Below are 19,727 nucleotides of genomic sequence, written 5' to 3' on the forward strand. Positions count from 1 at the left end.
AGCCAGATAGGGAGGTCTCCTCCCTCCTTCCCTCCTCCCTCCTTCGCTCCGCGCACGCTGAGCAGAGCCGTTAGCATGCAGCGGAGCGGGGGGGGGAGCAGGAGCAGCCCCTGCTATGGGAGCTGGGGGGTCCGCGCTGCACCTCTCCTTGGGCAGCAGGGCGAGAGTGGGGGCTGCAGGGTCACCCCGACGCGAGAGGGGTGGGGATGCTCCACCTGCAGCAGGAGCTGTGGAGGGGATGTGGGCTTGGGGCGCATCATTGTGTTGGCGGGGAATTGCGGGGAATTTCGGGGGAGGAAAAGGGATGCTCTGCATGGATCTTTCAGGCAATAGGGGAGAGATGGAGACCCTGGGCGGCACCCCTGTGTAACCCCTATCTCAGCCTCTCCCTTCAGCCCCCTCACCCACTGGGGTGAGCCCAGGGCGGGCACCGAGCTCCCGCGGAGGCTTGGGGACGCTGTGGCACACATGGGCACCAGGTGCCCGCATTTCTGATGGGAAAGCTGTGGGTGCAAGGCTGTGCCAGCCGGAGTGTCACACACACAATTAATTACTGCAGCCCCAGAGCCACAAATGTGCTAAATATGCTGTCGGTGTAGCGCGTGGATAATAGCAACCCTTTGCAAAGCGTTTCTTTCTCTCCTTTCTCTCTCTCTCTCCTTTTTTTTTTCACCCAGCGCAAGAGACAACAATTGCAGAGAGCACACAGCAGCTCTCCGCCGCTTGATTAAGTCAGCAGCGAAGACAAAATGTGCCTGCACAGCTTAAGGAGGGATCTGAATGTGTGTTAGGTACAAATTAGAAAATGGATGTGATTTAATCACAACAAATCTAAACAACCCTGCCGCAGAAACCCTGCCATCCAGGAGGTCTTTTTCTTAAATGTGGATATGATGGGTGTACAGTCCTGACAAAGGAACAATGTGTTTGAGGATGAATTGTTAAAGCAAGAACAGAGAAAAGGCTGGGGGAAAGGCTGATGTATACCAGATATGTTATCAGCTATAGAATGAACCATTTCCTTCTGTCATACTTATTTGCAAATTACTTTGCAGCTCTGAATGCTGTGGGGTCTGGATGCTGTAGCACAGGCAGGGCTGCTTCTGCCAGGGCTGGGAACCGGCACAAAACCTCGGAGGTCTCTCAGAAGTCCCCGCGGCCACTTCCCCCAGCTCTTATCAGCACGCCGTTAATGTTTGGCATCGCAATAGCAGTTGGCACCTCCAGTTCCAAGTGCAAGGTGCGTGTCTTTGACCTTGTTTTCTGTGCCCCGTGCGGCGGCGTGGTGCAGAGTGCAGGCGGAGGTGTAAAGGCGCTGGTTCTGGGGTGCAGCTCTGCCCTACGTGTGGTGGGGAGATGCTGTGGGAGAAGAGGACTCCGTGAAGAATGGACTGTTGGTCTTATTGATAGGCTTCAACAGCATCGGTATGAATCAGCTCCCGGTGTGTGAATTCCAGCCAGGTGAGAATTAAAGGCACGATGTTCAGGCTTCCCTTCTCTGCCTGTCCCAGGAATGCCCAATTTAGTGCTGTGCTTCTCATGAATTTATCCTTCTCCCTGCACAAGGATCTGCTTGGCCGCAAACTAAACCAAGCGAATAGTGCTGGTAAACTTTGTCCTTCCACAAACCATTAAAGCAACGTGACCGAGTTGGCAGTTAAAGGAGGAGCCTGGCCCTGGGAGAAACTGAGTGGCAGCGCAAGATCAGCAGGCAGGTGGTGTCCTGGGAGCCGCAGGGTGCAGGTGACATTGGAAATGGTGGCATGTTGGAGCGGGAGACTCATGGAAGTCATCTTCAAGGGGCTGTAGGTATCATTGGGTTGAGCTGTGGGGGCAACGGAGAGTGTGGGACACACAATTTTTCCATTTTCTTTTCCATTTCCACAAAAGTCACCTGGATATGTTATTTCCGTGCTGCAGCTCTCCTCCCTGACCTCTCCAGGATCTGGCTGATCCTGATCTTGAGATGAAAGATTGCCACCTGACGAGCTGTGAACACCAGCCCGTGAGATTAGACTCTGAATTATTAATCCAATCAATGACTGCCTCCTTTCATCATAGAGGAGGCACAAAGGAAAGCTATGGGGGCCCTGGAAGGGAGGGAGAGAGGAGAAAGGGAGAGAAGTAACCGGTGCAGACTGGTGTCCCTTGGGTGGATGCACCTCCACGCCTGTTTGATTCCAGAGGCAGGGACCACAGCACCATATGATTGCCTATTTGAGGCATTCTGGGGAAACTGATGCCTCTCAGCTCCTTTCCCTCTTGCATTCGGGAGGAAGGTACCATGGCCCCATCCTAGCGAAGGGCCAGGGGAAAGGGAAAACTCTCCGGTTCTGAGCCCCATGTAGGAAATGAAGCCAACTGGAAACAGGAAAATAAAACAGCATTTTTACTCCAATTTTCGAGAGGTTAAAAAAAGCTATTGTGCTAATCGAGCTATTCTTTCTGGGTAGATAATGCAAAACATTGCTTCGGTGCTGGCCAAAATGTCTGAGAAACATTTTTTCCCCATTTTCATTAAAATTCAGATCAACATTACAAGTGAGATAAGAAAAGAAGTGTACAGTTACAATTCTGTAGCGCTTTGTGATCACAACCAGATTCTGTAATCCCTACTCAGGGGGTTTTAAGAGTTCAATTTAGCTTGTTTCAGAGCATAGCATAGAGCTCAGCCAATGCTGCTCTCCCATACAACCCTCATCTGCACCCTTGTCACACCAGAGACCTGCGGCAGGACAGTCTGCACAGCCAAGCAAAACCTCCCTGGTGTATCAGCTGCCCTGGCTGGGGACCAAGCCTGTTTTCTCTTTTTTCTTCCTCGTGGCCATATATTAAGACTCTTCTCTTACTTTGAATCTGACATTTGCTTTAAGCATCAGAAAAAAATGATAGCGGTTCAACTGCAGCCCGAGCAGCGAGCGCACGGCACGGTGACTGAGAAACACCACAAGTCATTGCTGTTGCCAGGTATTCCTAGAGAAAATATTTAGGACACGGTCCAGCACAGGATTTGTAATTCTGCCCCACCACTGCTGCTGAAAGCTGCATGTGGGCACATGGCTTGTCTGCCAGTGTCCTTGCCAGCAACCTGTGGGCTCTGACCTCAGTGGGGCTTTGATCCAAGGACAGGACCCTGAGCAGAAGCATTCCTCCTCCCTCTCCTGTTGTCCCTTGCCTTCAGAGTGGCCATCTCACGCTCAAATTTAGGCACATGGTAAAATACCTGGCTGAGAGGGACATTTAAAGTTGAGCAACCCCTGTTGGTTATATGGATTTAACGAAGGAATTGTTAATTTCAGTGCCAGGCTGTGCACAGATAAATCAGAGAATCATTAAGGTTGGGAATGATCATTAAGTCCAGCCATCAACTCATCACCACCATGCTCACTGAACTGAAGTTACAGAGATACAGAGACGGACAGGAGTCAGGTGGGCTTCTGGGAGCAGCCCCAGCTGCCGACAGCTTCTGCTGTCATCCCTCAACATTACATCTCAAGATGTAAAGACAGTGGCAAGAGGATGCTCCCTCAGCAAAAGCGGTCCCTCGCTGTGACACGGAGCTCTACCTCCATTTCCAGGCTGCTGTGAGATTACAGAAACATTTGCTATCATGACGTTCCCTAAAGCAATCTGTGAAGGGCAGCCTGGGGAAGCATTTGGGTTTGATGTGAATTTAGGTTGCACTTTGCTGAAGTGTTTCATTCTAACCACGCTGGTTAGGCTTCCCGCAGCAACCATTGCACTGGAGCCAGGTCTGGCCAGAAGGTCCCTCAAGCATCATCTGCCTGACAGTTTGGAGAACCCACCCCTCTCTGGATAATTCAGTCCCTCTGGGTGCTATGTGCAAGACTCCATCGTGTGCAGTCTTCATTTCAGAAGGCTACAGCTAGAAGAGAGATTGCAGGGATAACAGTTAATTAGAATAACGTGATGGCCAAGCCATAGACCAAGCCTTGGAAACGAGAAAGGAGTTCCAAGAAGCTGGGGGTGCCCAAGGGGTGCCCCTTCCTGGGACCTTCAGTGCCGCTCACTGCTCCGCTCCGGTGCCTTCGTGTGGGGGGAATACAAATTGGGCAGCACTGAGCATATGGAGGGGGAAGAATGCCCAGCTGTGAATTTCGGGACGGGTATTATACAAACCCAGCCACCAGCACATCACCTTTTCAAAGGTTTCAAATCCGCTACAAATTGCCTCTGAATGACAATGAGAATTTCTCGCCCTTCACAAAGCCTCCCATATTAGCATCTTTATTGGAATAAACTAGCTAATTTCTCCAGTTGGAGGGCTGGTCTGGAGAATCCCTAATTCCAATTAGATGGATATTCATCAAGCCGCCTGATGCAGGCGGGGAGGCAGGGAGGGGCTCACCACCTGCCAAACCCAGATCAGAGACAAAGAGAAGGGGACGGCTCCGTCCCCAGGGCCAGCAGCAAAGCAGGACGTTGCGGGGTCCTTTTAATCCTCAATTTGTTCTTTGTGGCACTTGGTAATTCCCAGGCACAGGGTGGGGAGGCTGAACCCGGCCTGGCAGGATTAATGATAAATCTGTGTGCCTTGCCATCGCTAAGGTGCCTTTGATGACAAATATACCTTCTATAAGGCAGGCTGAGTGCAGCTGGGCTGAAGCACGCATGGACCAGAGGGAGGTACAGTCTGTCTGTCTATCCATCCATCCCGAACAACCATGCAGCAACTTGTAATGAGGTTCAGTGTCAGCATTTATCTTGTAAAATGGGCAGTGGGATTTCTCCAAGCCAAGGCCCGATGCCTTGCACTTGGCTGCACTGCAAGGTGAAATTTCTTTTGTTGCCATTGATAGATGGCAGCCTGAGCTGGTGGGGGCAACCAGCCCATAGCAATGGGGTTGGAGCTGGGCGGTCTTTACGGTCTCTTCCAATCCGAGCCCTTCTATGATTCTATGATAATATGATGATATGATTTATTTGGACATTCCCAGGCTTGGCTCATGGCTGGGCAGTCAAGATCTGTTTGGCCAGGAATGACACAGATCACATGGAGTGACTGACAGCAGGAGGGTATTTTCCCTTTGCTTTTGAGTTCTCAGATTTAAGCTCTGGGACATGGGAAGCCTCCAGCAGTTGCAGGTTCTTTGGGATCAAGCCCACACTGGGTGGCTTTCTCAGTTCTTCCTAATTCATAAGCACTGTCCCCACTCTCCCCATGCTGTTTGTCGCACATCCCATGCATAAAGTCCCAACACTGATCTCTCCTCACATCCTCTGAGGGTTAATGGAAACAGGAGATGCCGGTGAACAAGGCTGGGCTGCGGAGGGGAGCGGGTCAAAGGACAAACATGAGAACAAGTCTGCACATAGTCCCGTGGCTGCCACCTGCCCCAGCCTCGGGATGGAAATTGCTGCCTGACTCTCTTCCTCCCATTAAAGTATCACCCTTCATCTAGACTGTGCCTATACGGGCTAAAAGAATGATTAATTCCATTTTTTTTTAGAGGGTTTATTCTCCCGCAAACAAGAGGCTGATGAAGCTCTCATGGAAGCAAATCATCTCCTGTGTTTTTGCAGGCTGTTTTCTGAGGCACGAGGGATTCTGCTGAGGAGGGGATGTGACCCAACACGTGTGCACTTACTGACCATCACCTAGAGCGCTGGGCCGCTGCCCTGCCTGATGTGACCTGCGGGACACAGACATGCAATGGTGCAGAATGACGGTGCTGCTTGCTTTGTCGTCGTGATTGAGCCTTGCTATGGACTTATTTATGGTGGGAAAATTATATTTGAGAATTGTTTTACCAACCTCTGACAGGCAGCCGCTGCTGGGGTGGGAACCGTGAGGGGTCCGTAGGTTTCCCTATCCCTTGCAGGTGCTGTGATCCCAAATATCTTTCATCAGTGCCCTGGTGATGGGATTAGCGTGCATTAAGAGTTTCTCTTCTCATCTCTCCCAGGGAGGATCAAATGCAGTGAAATATCCCATTTTGCTGGTTGCTTTTTGAAAAACGTGTGGTATGTGTTCGTGTTAGGAACGCAAGGTCAAAGGAACAGGAGCACAGGACACGGGGCTGCATAAACCCTTTCAGGACATTGGGTTTGATCCATGCGTTGTAGTCCTGTTTGCAAAACTGTTTTAAAAGTAGTGCGTTTGTTTACCCTCAACTACAAAGCGTGCTACAAAGGCTCCTCCTGAATCACCAGTGCTTTCTGGGAAGAAACGTGGAAGGAAAGCTGGGGGTTGTGATCCCTTGTCCCTTAGCAAAAGACCAGCACTTGTACCAACACCCTGGGAGCACCATGTCCTGCACCTGTGAGCATTCTCCTCTCTGGGGAAGTTTCCTCTCTCCCCAAGGAACACAGAACTGTTGGTGAGGTTTATCCCATTGCTTTACGTTGGCTGGTTAGGTCTGGAGAACGTGGCTTCGAGTTTGGAAGTTGTTTTGGCACGAATCAGCACTGAGCGGAGACCAACGCTGTAGGAGATTGCATTAAGGGATGGGTAATGAAGGATGCTGAGGAAACTGCATCCAGCTGAAATAAGGTATGGGGGCAGGTGAGTTTAAACACCAAAAGCCACTTAGGCTGCATGAATATATGAAGCACGTGGACACTGAAGCAGATGGGACACTTCAGCAGTGACTACCAAGTCACCCAGGTCGCTCACCTGCCCTGTGGCTTGAAGCAGGTCCCAAATGGTGCAAACAGCAGGGCCACAAACCCTCTAAGGAAACAGACTGACAAAAACAGGGGTTATTTCACAAGCAGCAGGGAGAAATTAGTGGTAGCGCTGCTTGTTTGCTGCAGCAGACTGCTAAGAGACAAGCTACTTGTTCTTTTTCAAAGGCCTTGGGGAAAAAAAGGGCCATCATTTCCAGGCAGGAATTCTTCTGAGGAGAGTATTTTTGTGCCTGGCTAAGAAGAGATGAAAAGGTCAAAGAAAATTAAATTCACATGCTCAGAACATTTCAGGGCAGGTGTTTTTCCTAAGCCAGATTTCAGGCTTGGGAGGGCGTACCCAGGATTTATGCCCCTCCTAAAGTTTCACCTGCTGCACTAGCACTGGAGGGCGAAGGATTTCACAGCCCTGGCAGCCTGACTTCTCTGGACCGGACTCAATGACTTTGCTTCGAGCTCATTGCAATTTGTACAGCTCGAACGAAGGCTCAGACAAGCGCTCCGGTCTGGCTGCTCATCACTGCATTTCACTTGGCATGTAGGCAACGGATGAGGAATGCACAGAATTTCCTTTTCCACCCCGTCAGATCCTCTGTCTTGAGCCTGGCCCAGCCCCAAGAGCACAACGGATGCAGCTGGAGAAGGGCAGGTCCAATCTTGCTGCTCAGCTCCAGTGACACTTAACCTCCTCTGCTGCTGAGCTGCTTGCAGCTGGAGGTGGATGTTAATGAGCATCAGCCTACTGAAATGGCTCATCAGGGAAGGAAGGGGAGTTGATTTCTTTGACTAGAGAATACAATAGAAGCTGGAGCTCTTGTGGGAGAAGATAACCCTCAATCTCAAAGAAGGTGGTCTTTGGTTTTGCAGCTCAGTTTTTCTCTTGCTGTCGATCTGCTTGAGAAGGTAACAGGAGTGTGAGTCTTCCCTCTGGCTGCTAAATTGGCTGTCAGCAGTTTTGCCCCACTGTAAAACTGATTGCAACTAACTGTAATTTCTTAGTATGTGGGAATCAATAGGGAGCTCTGAGCTATCAAATAATGAGGTCAGTTAATCCCTTGCATTGCTCTAGGGAAGGCATTGGGGAAGGATGTTGGCCCTTTAGGGCAGACCGTCTTCTTGGTGGTACCTATGCTCTGTGGGACAACAAGGCTTTCCCACAGGTCTGTTAGCTTGGCCTTGGTTGCGAAGGGAGCTGTAAACATAGGATCAAATTCTGTCTTATCTCATCCCTAAAAATGATTTTTCTTGGCTGGAATGGAACGCTAACTGGCTTCTTTCCTAAAGCAGCTGTGCAGCAACGAAGGGATTGAATGAGTCCTTTCCCTTGAGCTTAGGCACAGCTCGTGGCTGGGTGGAAAACTCCTGTAGCATCTCTGATACAATAACAACAATAATTCACACTGTGTCCGAAGACACCCAAATTTAATTGCTATCAGTGATGGCTTCACAGGTTGAAGCATCTTTATCACGCTAGGAAAACAAGTTTTGCCCCAGGGACGCTGCTAAGAAATAAAGAAGAGGATTTTACTTATATATTAATTTTGGCAGAATGATCCCAACGAGCAGTGCATGAGTTGCTGCAAGTCGGACTCGAAAGGTGACAGAAAATATTTCTCTTCATCCCCAGACCACTGCTTTCCTTTAAGGGAAGGACAGTGTCTTAAAAATAGCCCGTTATTGCATTTGTTAATTAGTCTTTATTTTATTTATATCTTTGATTTCATTTACATAGTTAAAGGCCGCTGAGAGGATTAGCATCCTTTTTCTCCTGCTTATTTCTTTGCCTGAGAATTTCTAGCACCGTCAAACTTTCTCTTCTGATTTTTGCAAGGTCTTCCTTTGCAGGGTAGAGGCAAGTTTGCCTAATAATGTTTATTAACGTAATCAAAATATTAACCAAGACTTTCTTTAAACAAAGTGCTGGCTAGGCACTGGAGTGAAATATCTGCCAGCAAAACCTGTAAGTCTAAACTAGAGAGGAACTTTGCTCAATCATTCAGCTTTGTGTTCCTAATGGCACTGTGATTGTACAGTTCAGTAACCCTACAGATCTCAATTGTCACTTGATTTTTTGGCAGCATCAAAGAGAAATACAAAGTCATTTTCTGAGAGTTTTCAGGCTTCTCTCTCCAGCAGCAAAGCACATAACCTTAGTTCTTGTACATGTTGCTCTCTTTGGCCTCCTTGCCAGTTCTTTTGGGTTGGATTTAGTTTAATGCAGAGCACTCATCAGGTCACTGTGACTCTTTCTAGAAAGAGGGTTTTTTTTTTTTAACTAATTATTTTGTTCTCTTCTCCTTTCGTCCTTCCCATCTTGCTGTAAAGCAAAAGGCTTCAGTTGTCTTTTCTCCAGAGAGATCAACAGCAGCGTGTAGAATAAGCACTGAGCTAATGAAATCCTGTCCTGGCTTAATCTAAACAGGGTCTTTGGCTAAATTCTGTTTGCACAGTGACCCCCCCCCCAGCACAGAACGTCCTGAGGATGGCTCAGCCTGTGGGGTGGTCCTGGAGAGACTGAGCCTAAGGGTTTCACCTACATGCTCGGATCCCAGTACTGATCCCATCCGCAGCTCCTGCTGCTTTGGGGACAAGGCAGAAGGGAAAAAAAAGCAATGATGGGAAGGAAAGGTCCTGCTGCTTGGTAGAGCATCCCGCTCTGCATGCCTTCTCCTCTCTGCAGGTAAGAGCAGAGCCCACCTTGCCAAGTGCACGGTGTGGAAAATTCCCTCCCAGCTTCTGAAGCGTTGTGCAGTGATGCAGGATGTACAAAATGGACAGCATTTGAAGTGTTTCCTTATAGGATAATCAGAGGAAGTCATTGTATTAAATATCCATTTGTGTCATTAGCCTTTTATTTGGTGCTTTGTCCAGACATCCTGTTTGCTTCCCCTTTGGAGTAATGAATATGTTTCCTGTGCGCCGGGTCCCGTCCAAAGCTCCCATGCAAAGGTACCGAGCTGAGGTCAGTTGTGTCCTCAGTGCATCTCTGGGCTCACCTTGTGTGAGGAGCTCTGGGGTAAATCTAGAGCTCACCTGTTGTCCTCAAACCGCCTTCCTCGTGCTGTGAGGATAAGGAGTCAGAGCTGTCACTTCCTGGGACTTGAGATCTCACGCTATTCTGGTTGGACATTACGGCAACATCAGCATGTCACGCTGAGTGCTTCTGAGGGCTGGTCTGGCACTCAGGGCACGTGGAGCAAATGCTGTACTGTAATTCCATATGTTAGGAGGCAGCAGGTGGGAAGAGCTGGGGCCTCTCAGTCTTTAAACCTAGGAGGTGACAAACTGCTCTGCATCCCTCTCCCTTCCTCCTTCTCGTTCCCATACAGGGATTGGTGTCCTGCTACTTGTCTCCAGCAGCTGCCTCGTATCTGCTACCTTATGGATGCCTTCCAACTCGGGATATCCTATGAGTCTTCCTTCATTGTCCTTCTACTGAACCTGGGACCTCCACAGTGAGCAGCTAAAGGTATTCTGGGTCTACACCGGTGAGAAGAGAGAAGCTCTCTGCGAGGCCTGGAAGTATGACACATGCTTATGAGCAGACTCTAGGCACATACAATGTACTCATTAAATGCCACGGGGACTGCTGTGCCAGCAGGAGGGATTCTAGCCCCAAAAAGCACTGCGAGAGCTGCGTGACCCCTCACCCCCAGGCAGAAGTGGGGGAGGACACCTCCATCTTGTAATCTGCATCTGTCAAAAGAAGTGCTCTCCTCATTTTTTGCCAGTTTGGGAAGGGTTAACGAGGGAAGCACAGCCCCCAGGGGCCAGCACTGTTGTTCCATGCAGATTGGCTTGTTCTTGTTTCTTCCATCGATCGCAATCACTCAGAGCTGTGCCTGTAACAAACTGCCTTAAATCATTGCAATCATAATAAGCACACCTTGGTAAATAATGCATGAGGTGTCCGTAAGCCTATATTCATTAGGAGGAAGGCGCATATAGAGCACGGTAATCATCTGGGCTCAAGGAGGGGCTTGGATGGTGGGGCTGAGCCGGGTTTGGGGGCAAGGCTCTCCAGCCCCTCAGATGTTGGAAACGTAGGCGGGTTCCTTGTCACCTTCATGAATTTTGTACGAGATGTTTAAAATGCCTGTAAGGTTTGCATTGTAATCCAGGTTGGGTAGAAGTGGGCTTGTGGCGAGTCTCCAAGTGGTATAATAGCAAGGCATCACAATTAATCGTGTTTAATATGTTTTAATGACTCAAAGCACGTGGTGTGTAACAAGTTTTGCTGTGAGAGCCTCGTAGCCAAGTTAATGGTCTGGATATTAGGAGCCACTGTTTTAAAGCACAAATTAAAAATGCTTTGTTTTCCCTTTGTCTTGAGGAGCAGAATGGTGTTGCAGCATGGAGCTCCTTTAGGGCAGCTCCATTGGGCGTTAGTGCCATCCTGGTGCCGTGGCCTTCACTGCGAGGTTTTCAGGGCAGACTGCAAGGGAAATTAGGCAGAAATTTCCACCTTTCTTTTTTTATTATTATTTTTTTTGTGTGTGTGAAATGACAGCGATAAGGACAGTTTTCTTTTGTATGGTTAGAAGGGATGGAGCCGTGGCAGAAGCATTCCTGCTTGTATCAGACAGCTGTGGATGGCAATGGGTCATTTCACTCCATTATGGTTTCTGGCAAGTGAGTATTAAAGGGTGTGTGAGGGCATCGTTTCTCAGCGATGACTTCATTTGGCTGTCTAAACAAACAGCCGTTCCTCACCAGGTGCAAAGGGCCTTCTATTTGTTTTTGAACTCTGTGAAGGGGGAAAAAAAAATACCTAAAGGGAAAATAGCAGATCCTGCCTGTTTGACAGCCATGGTGGTCTCTGCCTTCTTGGGAAACAGCAGCGATGAGCGCTGCGGGGACAACTCGCTCCTTGTTCAGCCCCAGTGGATGTCTTCATCGCCATGGTAAGTCTGTTTGAGAGCCTCCAAACCACAGACCTCCTGGTCATGCTGGTTGGCTCAGGGTTGTCTATATCCAACAACCCAATCCCTAGACGTGCTCAAAGCCAAGTTGGATGGCACCCTGGGCAGCCTGATCTGGCGTGGGGCAACCATCCCATGGCAGCTGGTTGGAGCTGGGTGAGCTTTTAAGGTCCCTTCCAAGCCATTCTATGGAAATTCGGAAGTACTGGTGGGTCTGCTGTTCCTGGAAGGAGACATTATCTTTGAGAGCTCCCAGGGATCCCATCTCTGCTTGTAACCAAACCAGAACATTTCTTCTTTATACACACAAACCATTTACATGTACTTCAGAGCCCTAAGTAGACCACATTTTAGATAAATTTAAAAACTCTGCTCTCCTGTTGGCAGACACTTGCTAAACTTTCACAAACTGCTATGCCTTCATCTCTGAAGCTGTGTTTTTGTCCGTGATGTTCTTCCTGGAAGACGGTTGCAGAAACTCACAGCTGGTGGTTACCGTTAAACATAAGGAGGAACAGTCAAAACTTCTCCCCTCTAAAAACATATATCTGAGTGCCAAGCTCTGCCTTATCTCCAGGAACAGTCTGAGGAGCTTGAGATGATTTTTGGGTCCTGGGTTCTCTCCAAAATCAATTCTTTGTGCTTCCTTCCAGGGTAATTAAAGAAATAAATCCCCCAGCAGCTCAGCTCCATGCAGAGCAGAGCCCCTGCTGAACTAAAGTGATGATCCCGTCTATTCTGCAGTGTTGTTAAACTATTTTTTTTCTTTCCCCTGCAGTTCTAGCTGCATCATCTGTCACAGAGAGAAGCAAAATGACAAAGAGAGATAAGATCAGTACGTTTTAAGCTGGAGAAGAAAGACCATTCAACCCAAGCAGAAGCAGATAAATAGGGAATCATTACCTTCACTGCCTTCATCTTCACACCAAGCTTGCCACTTGCCTGGGCAACGTCACAAGAGATGTGGCAACGTGAAACCACAGGTCCTGTCCCCATTCCCTGGAAGCGGAACCCCTGTGCAGGTACCTTGTGGGGTTTGCTGGGACTGGTTGGATGGGGAAGCAGCCCCTGGGTGTGCTGCTCAGAGCCCATCAGATTCACTCCGAGCAAAGAGTTGAGCCAAAGCCTTCAAAGGTGAAAGGCTGCTCCACTCGCCACCCCCTGTGCCACTGAGCCCCTCTGCTTTGTGGAGGAGATGCTGAATTTAGGGAAATTACTCCTGCAAGCCATAAATGAATGCGATCTGAAAGCCCTGCTCGAAACACACTGCAAAGAAAGCCCAGCAAGGTTGCAGACAAAAGGCAAGGACAATCAACTGAAAGACTCCCTGGCTTCAATTATGGTCTGGAATTTAATTCCAGTGAGTTTGGTGGCGTTTCCCTACCCCCACAGCCAATCAGCCCCAGGGAAAGGCCAGCTCTCAGGCAGGGTTCTCAAAGGGCTCAGCCTGCAGAGATAGAACATAGAATCACTCAGGTTGGAAAAGACCTCAAAGATCATCAAGTCCAACCAAGGCAGGACAGAAAGTCCTGTAGATACCAGAAGCTTGTGCACATTACTTCTGGGTGAAACCGTAAAGCTGGAAGTGAAAGGAGCTGGGATGTTCTTGAGGCTTGGAAATCCAGGCTGCAAAGAAGAAAGGAGGGAGGGTTAAAGCCCATAAATAGTTCTCAGCTAATGAAATGGCTGGGTGTGGGGAAAAGGGGAGAATAGCTCCTTTTTTGAAAGCAGATGAGGCAAGCATGCCTCCCAACATACTTTGTGCTTGTAAAACCCAGTCTGGGTTTCTAGGTAACTAATGGAGGTACCCTGGGGAGAAGTTTCTAAGGGTTTCCCACAGTTTCTAGATTTGAACAGCAATGCTGAATATTGGCTGTGGTTATTATGATCCAGGCTGACCTCCTGGCTATCCCTGTTAAATCCCCATTTTGGTCTTTGCATCCAAGTGTTGTCCTAGGGCTGTTCAAGCTCCTGTGGAGCTCATCTCCATTTTGTGTCTTCTTTATCCACTAAGCCTCAATATGAACAGGCACTGCACTGAAATCAGTCTGGATGAACATTGGCTCTGTTTGGGGCTTTTTCCATGCTGGCTCCCTTGTCTTTACTGAGCTTCAGGCCAGTTAATCCAGTGTGTAAATGGACATCGAGTGCATTCCTGCCACCCAAAACAACACAAAGCTCTTGCCAGCTATAAGTTGAATCTTAAATTCAGGAAATCCTGGCATGGCAAAATGGGGAATCCAGGCGGGCTTTGTGCACAAAGCCTAGTGAAATCCCAGCAACAAATTTTGTGTTGGTCACTGCTGTTAAAAAAGGCATCTATAGGGCCAATAAAGAGCCAGCTGACCATTCCTGCAATGGAACAAATGGATGTCAGGATGGAGGAGAGATCCTTCTCCTGTTTGCAGCCAGTGCTCTGGTGAGCAGGCGGGGATGCTGGAAGGACAATGGCACGGAGATAATTTACTGCTATGATCGAATTTAATATTGCTCGTGTATCCATGCAAAGTGGTGGCCGCGCACACAAGGATGCAGGACCCTTTCCCTCTGCATAGGGAGGGTGAAGGATAAGTGCAGAGGAAGGAAGCAGCACATGCTGCTTCCAGAGGTCAGTCCTGCACAGATGAATGCAGGCTGCCACTGTGCTTGCAGAGTAGAGGGAGCTATAGATAAGGGAGAGGACTATATGTTCTGTACGTCCCTACAGCCATTGTTTTACCCTCAGATGTATTTGATTCCCCTACTATACGCTCTCTGGGAGGGCATACAAATTGAAAGCTAATTATGCAACTTGATACTATCAGTTGACAGCTGCCTATCTCTGCCCACATAGCAAAGGAAACCACCTCCATACCTGACTTGCAGCCTATGGAAAAGCCAAGGTGAGCTGACTGGGAGGGTCAGAACACTCATTCTATAGACATCACATGTGGTTTCCCTTCTTGCATTCACAATGTGTGGTAGGAGCAGGAGTGTATTTCTTCATTGCGATTGGGAAGAGCGTCCAAATTACCATCTCCCTCATGTGGCTGAAGAGTTCTGATGGATGAGAAATGCCCAGGTTTTCTTTCAATTTGCAAATGCTGTGCTCTCAATGATATCCTGATATCTGTGCCAATCTCTGCAGCTTTCAGATACCCGCTGCCCAGAGCTCGAACCAGCCCATTGTATTTCAGATTACCTGAAGAACTTCTCCGTTGGCAAACTCAGCCCAGAAATAAGGTTTGAAGGATATTCCTGTGTTTCCCAGGAGCATGCAGCTTTTGAATTGCTATTTCCCCTGGTATTAGGAGTTCTGGAAGCTGAAGCCAGCCAGATGATCAGTATCTCGAACCACATCGTGAGGGTTCCTTTTGGGAAAATGCATCTGTATAACGAATTGTCCTAGGTGCATGAATGAAGTGTTGAAAATCAGCTGAGGGGCAGAACATATGGGGAAGGTGTGTCTGTGGGTGTGCTGAAATGTTATCTCCAAATTGCTCGTTAAAACTTCATTTTAGCGTCCTGATTCAGATCCTGTTTGTTCACGTGCAGTCAGGAGCGATTTTTCCCCGAAGAAAAGCAAAATAGGCTGCATGTTGAAGCCCTCTTTGGTTTGGAGCACAAAACAATTTCCACTTAACCTCATTAGAGGCCCTATTTGAGCGGATTTCTTTGTCAATATTGAGTATAATCGCCTTTGGCCCATGCATCCTTTTCTCTACCTGGCTTTGACCGTCAGCCCCGTGTCTGTTATTTTTGGGATCCACTAGTGCTGCTTTGGCAGGTTGTTGAGGCAGTTCCCAAGTAGTCATTCAAACGCTGTTCAAAACCCTCATCTAATAAGCTAGAAGCACAGCAGCTTCCAGAGCTGCACTCCCTTCCAGCAACTCCCTTTGCCAGCTAGAAATTACGCTATTTTCCAATTTCATTATTACCTCTGTTTTTTATTACAGCATCATTAGAGTGAGAAAACTGGAAAGGAAGTGGGGATTGTATAATGCAGGAAATAGTGAATTAATACCTCTACCATATGATGGAATGGTGCAGAGCTGTGACAGTATCAGGGAAATATAGAGCAAATACAGGCTGTGCTGGCTGGACGAGGGCGAGACTTCTCCACTTGCACTGAGGAGTATCTGCTCACAGAAATAACTATTTCTCAGAAATGCAAGATTTGCACTTCCTTTCTGCACGTGCACGTTGCAAATAAAGCCATCACGAGGATATGGAGTGGGGGGAAAAAAACAGCTTTTATTGCACATAGGTGGGCTGTAGCGTGTTGGCAAAAGAAGGCTGATGGATTGCCTGAGAAGCAGCGTCAGAGCATTTGAAGGAAGGGGCCATGTATGATGATAACAAAGAATTGTCTATTCCTTACCGTGTGGCTCTACAGTGCTAAGCCCTGGGAAGTGTTTATTAGCTCTTGAGCATTTATAACTACCAGCTTCAGCGGGCTGCAGTGAGTGGGAAAGCTTGGCTCCCACAGCCAGCAATGTGAAGGGGTGTGTCTTTCATTCTGAAAGGGTAGGCAGCACTAAAGAGAGAAAAGCACCCTTTCTGCTCCTTTTCTTCTTTTCCAATGACATCTATGTTTTCAGGCTCGCTGGCCTTACAGTGACCCACGGATCAGACCCATTAGTTACTGTGCACCCTGTAATTTGGGCTGAAGGACAGAACCGTGGCACTGCTCACGGTTTCTGCGGCTGCTCGGATAAAAGCCTCTGTGAGATGCATCTCCTAAAAACCCACTTTGTTTGTAGTACCACCAGAAAGTAATTAAACGCTGGTATGTATCGGTTTTATTTTGACGCTGCCTTCTGAGATGCTGAGCGACTCGTTAGCTTAAACAGCTCAGAGCACAGTCTGCATGTGTCTGTTGTGCAGTTGTCAGATGGCAACAAATGTGCTTTTAATCACAGCTTGTTGCTCAGATCGCTGGGTTGCGAAGGGATGCAGCTTTTGGAAGCAACTTCTTTGTATGTTTTCTGATCATCTTGCTGCCTGACGGTGCTGCCATAAAGATGCTTCAGAGGAGCTGCAGGGTCATAAGAGGGGGAAACAAAAATAGATCTGGGTGAACCGAGAGCACCAACGGGCACAGGACTCTGAATTTGCAAGCATCAAATCCAGATTATCCATTTCTAGAACCTCTCGAAGCTTTAAACTCTTTACAGCCTGTTGAGAGCAGAATGATCTCTGACTTCCTGAGGGGAGGCCAGCGCTGGGGTGGATGGATGCAGCTGCTCTGCTGCCACTGAGCTCTTCAATGGGATGTGAGGAATCCTCCTGCATCCCTAAAACCAAACCAGCCCCTCCTGCATCCCCAAAACCATGCAGGAGATGGGAAGGGAGGCGTGTTTATCTGCCATGAGCCACCAGCAGCTGTTGTGTGCCATCCCGCTGCCATTGTGGACTGTGGCTGGGCTGACCCCCAGCAGGGCTTTGGAGGTCTGAGATTTGCAAAGGCAGATCGTGGGACGTGTAATAAAATGCCAGGCGTTGGATGAGAAACGTACATTTATTGAGGTGTAACAGTCAATTGCGTGGCTGTTAAAGAGGTGTAACTGTGTATTAAATAATCAGTTCAGCTGGAATTTGTTTAATATAATCGCGGCCTATTAAACCTGAATTAAGTACAGAATTAAGTGTCTCTGGGACACAGCTGAAAACACTGCCAGGAATGTTTTATGTTGCCTGAAAACCTTTGAGGAAAACTCCCACAAATGTGCAACTGCCCTTCATTTGATGCAGGAAGCACAATATGGGATTTTTGGTTCTTTTTTGTCTGAACTGCAGTTATGTAGCAAGTTTGGCCTCATCTGAGACTTAGCGTAGGTGCAAAAATACCTGCCTGCTTTTCTGGAACTCCTCCTTCACAGATTTTGTACGGCCTTTTGTGCTTCACAGCCTCACAAACGTGAGGTTGGAGGACCCCAAGGGCTGCCCAATGCTCAGCTCCTGTTGCCTTCTCGCTCTGTTTCCAGCAACATGTGGTGGTTTGTGCCCCGGTCCCTGCACTATGGGTTTGCAACCTGAGTGCCTCTGTGTAAGGAATGCAGCAGCCACAATCCGCGTTCCCCTCCCTCCTGCTAATTAGCCCATGTTTAACACCCGGACAAAACCCTGCTGCACCTGCACTGCCCTGGGAAGCACAATGCTGGGGCAGCAACAAAGCAGCGTGTTGGGGACCCTGAAAGCCCTGAGCTCCGTTGCACGCAGCACTTTGAAAAAGGATGATAAAAAAAGGAGGTGGGGATTCTCTCGCTCCTACTTTTCACTATTGGAGAGAATGGGTGAAAGCTCACAAAAGCGGCTTAATAAAGAGGAGAGGGAGAACAAGGCGAGGGGAAGTGAGGGCAGGCTGAAAGGAAGGAGGACTTTCCAGGTTGCATTGTCCCCTTTGCCTTCCAGAGATCCTGAGTCAATGTCTCAAAAGCCGTCGATGACATCAAGTTGATTGGTTTTGCTGCAGCCCTTGAAAGCAGTGGTGGGGAATCGATGCAGCCATCCTCCGCCCAGGACCTGCTTTTAGGAGGACAAAGTGAGCCTTATTCATGGGCACGACAAAGGGTCCAGCGCTGCTTTGATGTGGTGACCGTCCAATGGCCCCTTCACCTGTTTCTTCCCTTTGGAGGAACGCTGCAATGCATTTTCATCCGTCTCTTTGGCCAGATTCTTCCTAGAAATCGCTGCTATTCAGCAAGAAGTGAAGGTTTCCTTTTTGAAATCTTTAATGAAACGACTACAAATAATAGTCTACCTTCCACCCAAGAAGGGCAGAATTATTCCTTCTCCCGCCTATACAGATGGAAGGAATGCTTATGTATGGATTGTGTTTTCCTACAGCCAGGCTGGATGACAATCTGGTTGACTTCTAGGACGCAGCTTCTCGAAGATGCTGCTCCTTCAGCAGCTGCAGTGCCCACGCTGGTGGGATGTCTGGCACGTGGGACTGCAGAGTAAATGCTTAATGAGGAGGTTGCTCACAAAGGCAGTGGTACAAGGTGGTCCATTAGAGGCTTCAGGCCTAACTCGGTTGATCTTGAAATACAAACATAATACTTTCAGGCTTAAATAGCAGACTGATCACAGCAGTCCCCGCTAGAATCTCTACGTGTCTAAGGCACTGGACATAAATTAGTATCATCAGTTCAAACACCTTGAAAATTGGAAATAAATTATGCCAGACACTGGAGACAGATGGCATCCATACACCAGGCAGAGCCAGAAAGCCCAGCGCTTCGGACATCTGTAGATGAATTCCCTGAAGCACCTGGAGCTGCAGAGAGGAGAGGAGAAAGTGATCTGTGCCTGAGAATGGATGGGTTTCTTTGGAAGTATCACTTCAGCTTCATCCGAGCAGCAAAGAGAGAAACTCGTTCACTAACCCACTGTTCTGCTGTGTCCTCCTATAGGGATATAAATACGGCTGAAAAATGTCTGCATTGTTTATTACTTTGAAGTCAAACGTGCACCGGCTATTTTCAGAAACATGGGAGAAGTAATGCCTTCTGGCTGGCTTTGAGTTGCCAGGTCGTCTGAATAATTTCCCTTTCCCTGTCCCTCTGCTTTTATATACACATGGAAAGGCAGACACGGATATTTTAATGTATGTATTAAAACTAGACCAAAAGTTAGCATGCTGTTTGGAGATGTGTGGCATAGAAATAAATCGCAGAGGAGAGCAAGGAAGGAATGTGTGCTGCTCCCTGGCAGCCTCGGCTCGTTTGGGGCTGCACAGCAGAGCAAGGCACAGCTCCTGCCCCACAGCCTCCGTACGAATATATCGAGCTCTTTTGTTTCCCACGTGTAGGGTCACCGTTATGTGCTTTCTCACCTATGTGACTGCATCAAACAAACAAGAAATGCCCTTCAAAAGCCGATCCAGGTCTAACCAGTCAGTGAGATACGGGACTTGGCAGGTAGCAGAAGGCTTCAGGACCGATCCCCAGCCTGATGGCACCAAGAGCAAATGAGATCTGCAAGACAGCACCCCACAGTTCCCAAAGCTCAGAAAACAGGAAGGGACGTGAGACAAAGCTGATGGCATAGCTCAAACACCGGCAGAACAGCTATGCACGGAGTTCCCTAAGAACACAGCCTGCTTGTAAGGGTCATTATTGTTATCCATGGCTTTCCAGCCATACAATGGATAGACAACTACATGGCAACTCT

At 48.4% G+C, this 19,727-nt stretch overlaps 1 long non-coding RNA gene across 2 annotated transcripts; it reads left to right on the plus strand.

Moving 5' to 3' along the window:
* The first annotated feature begins 1,246 nt into the window (after positions 1 to 1,246).
* Positions 1,247 to 19,189, plus strand: LOC100858322. Of its 2 annotated transcripts, none has more exons than XR_006931020.1 (3): positions 1,247 to 1,461; positions 5,545 to 12,224; positions 12,349 to 19,189. It is a non-coding gene; the product is annotated as an uncharacterized LOC100858322 (long non-coding RNA). The 2 variants fall into 2 exon arrangements; XR_001468364.4 differs by lacking the exon at positions 1,247 to 1,461 and adding an exon at positions 1,710 to 1,805 and having other exon boundaries at positions 5,545 to 11,552.
* The last annotated feature ends 538 nt before the right edge of the window (positions 19,190 to 19,727 follow it).

The sequence above is a fragment of the Gallus gallus genome, chromosome 10 (genome assembly GCF_016699485.2).
Source record: "Gallus gallus isolate bGalGal1 chromosome 10, bGalGal1.mat.broiler.GRCg7b, whole genome shotgun sequence".
NCBI classification, from domain to species: domain Eukaryota; kingdom Metazoa; phylum Chordata; class Aves; order Galliformes; family Phasianidae; genus Gallus; species Gallus gallus.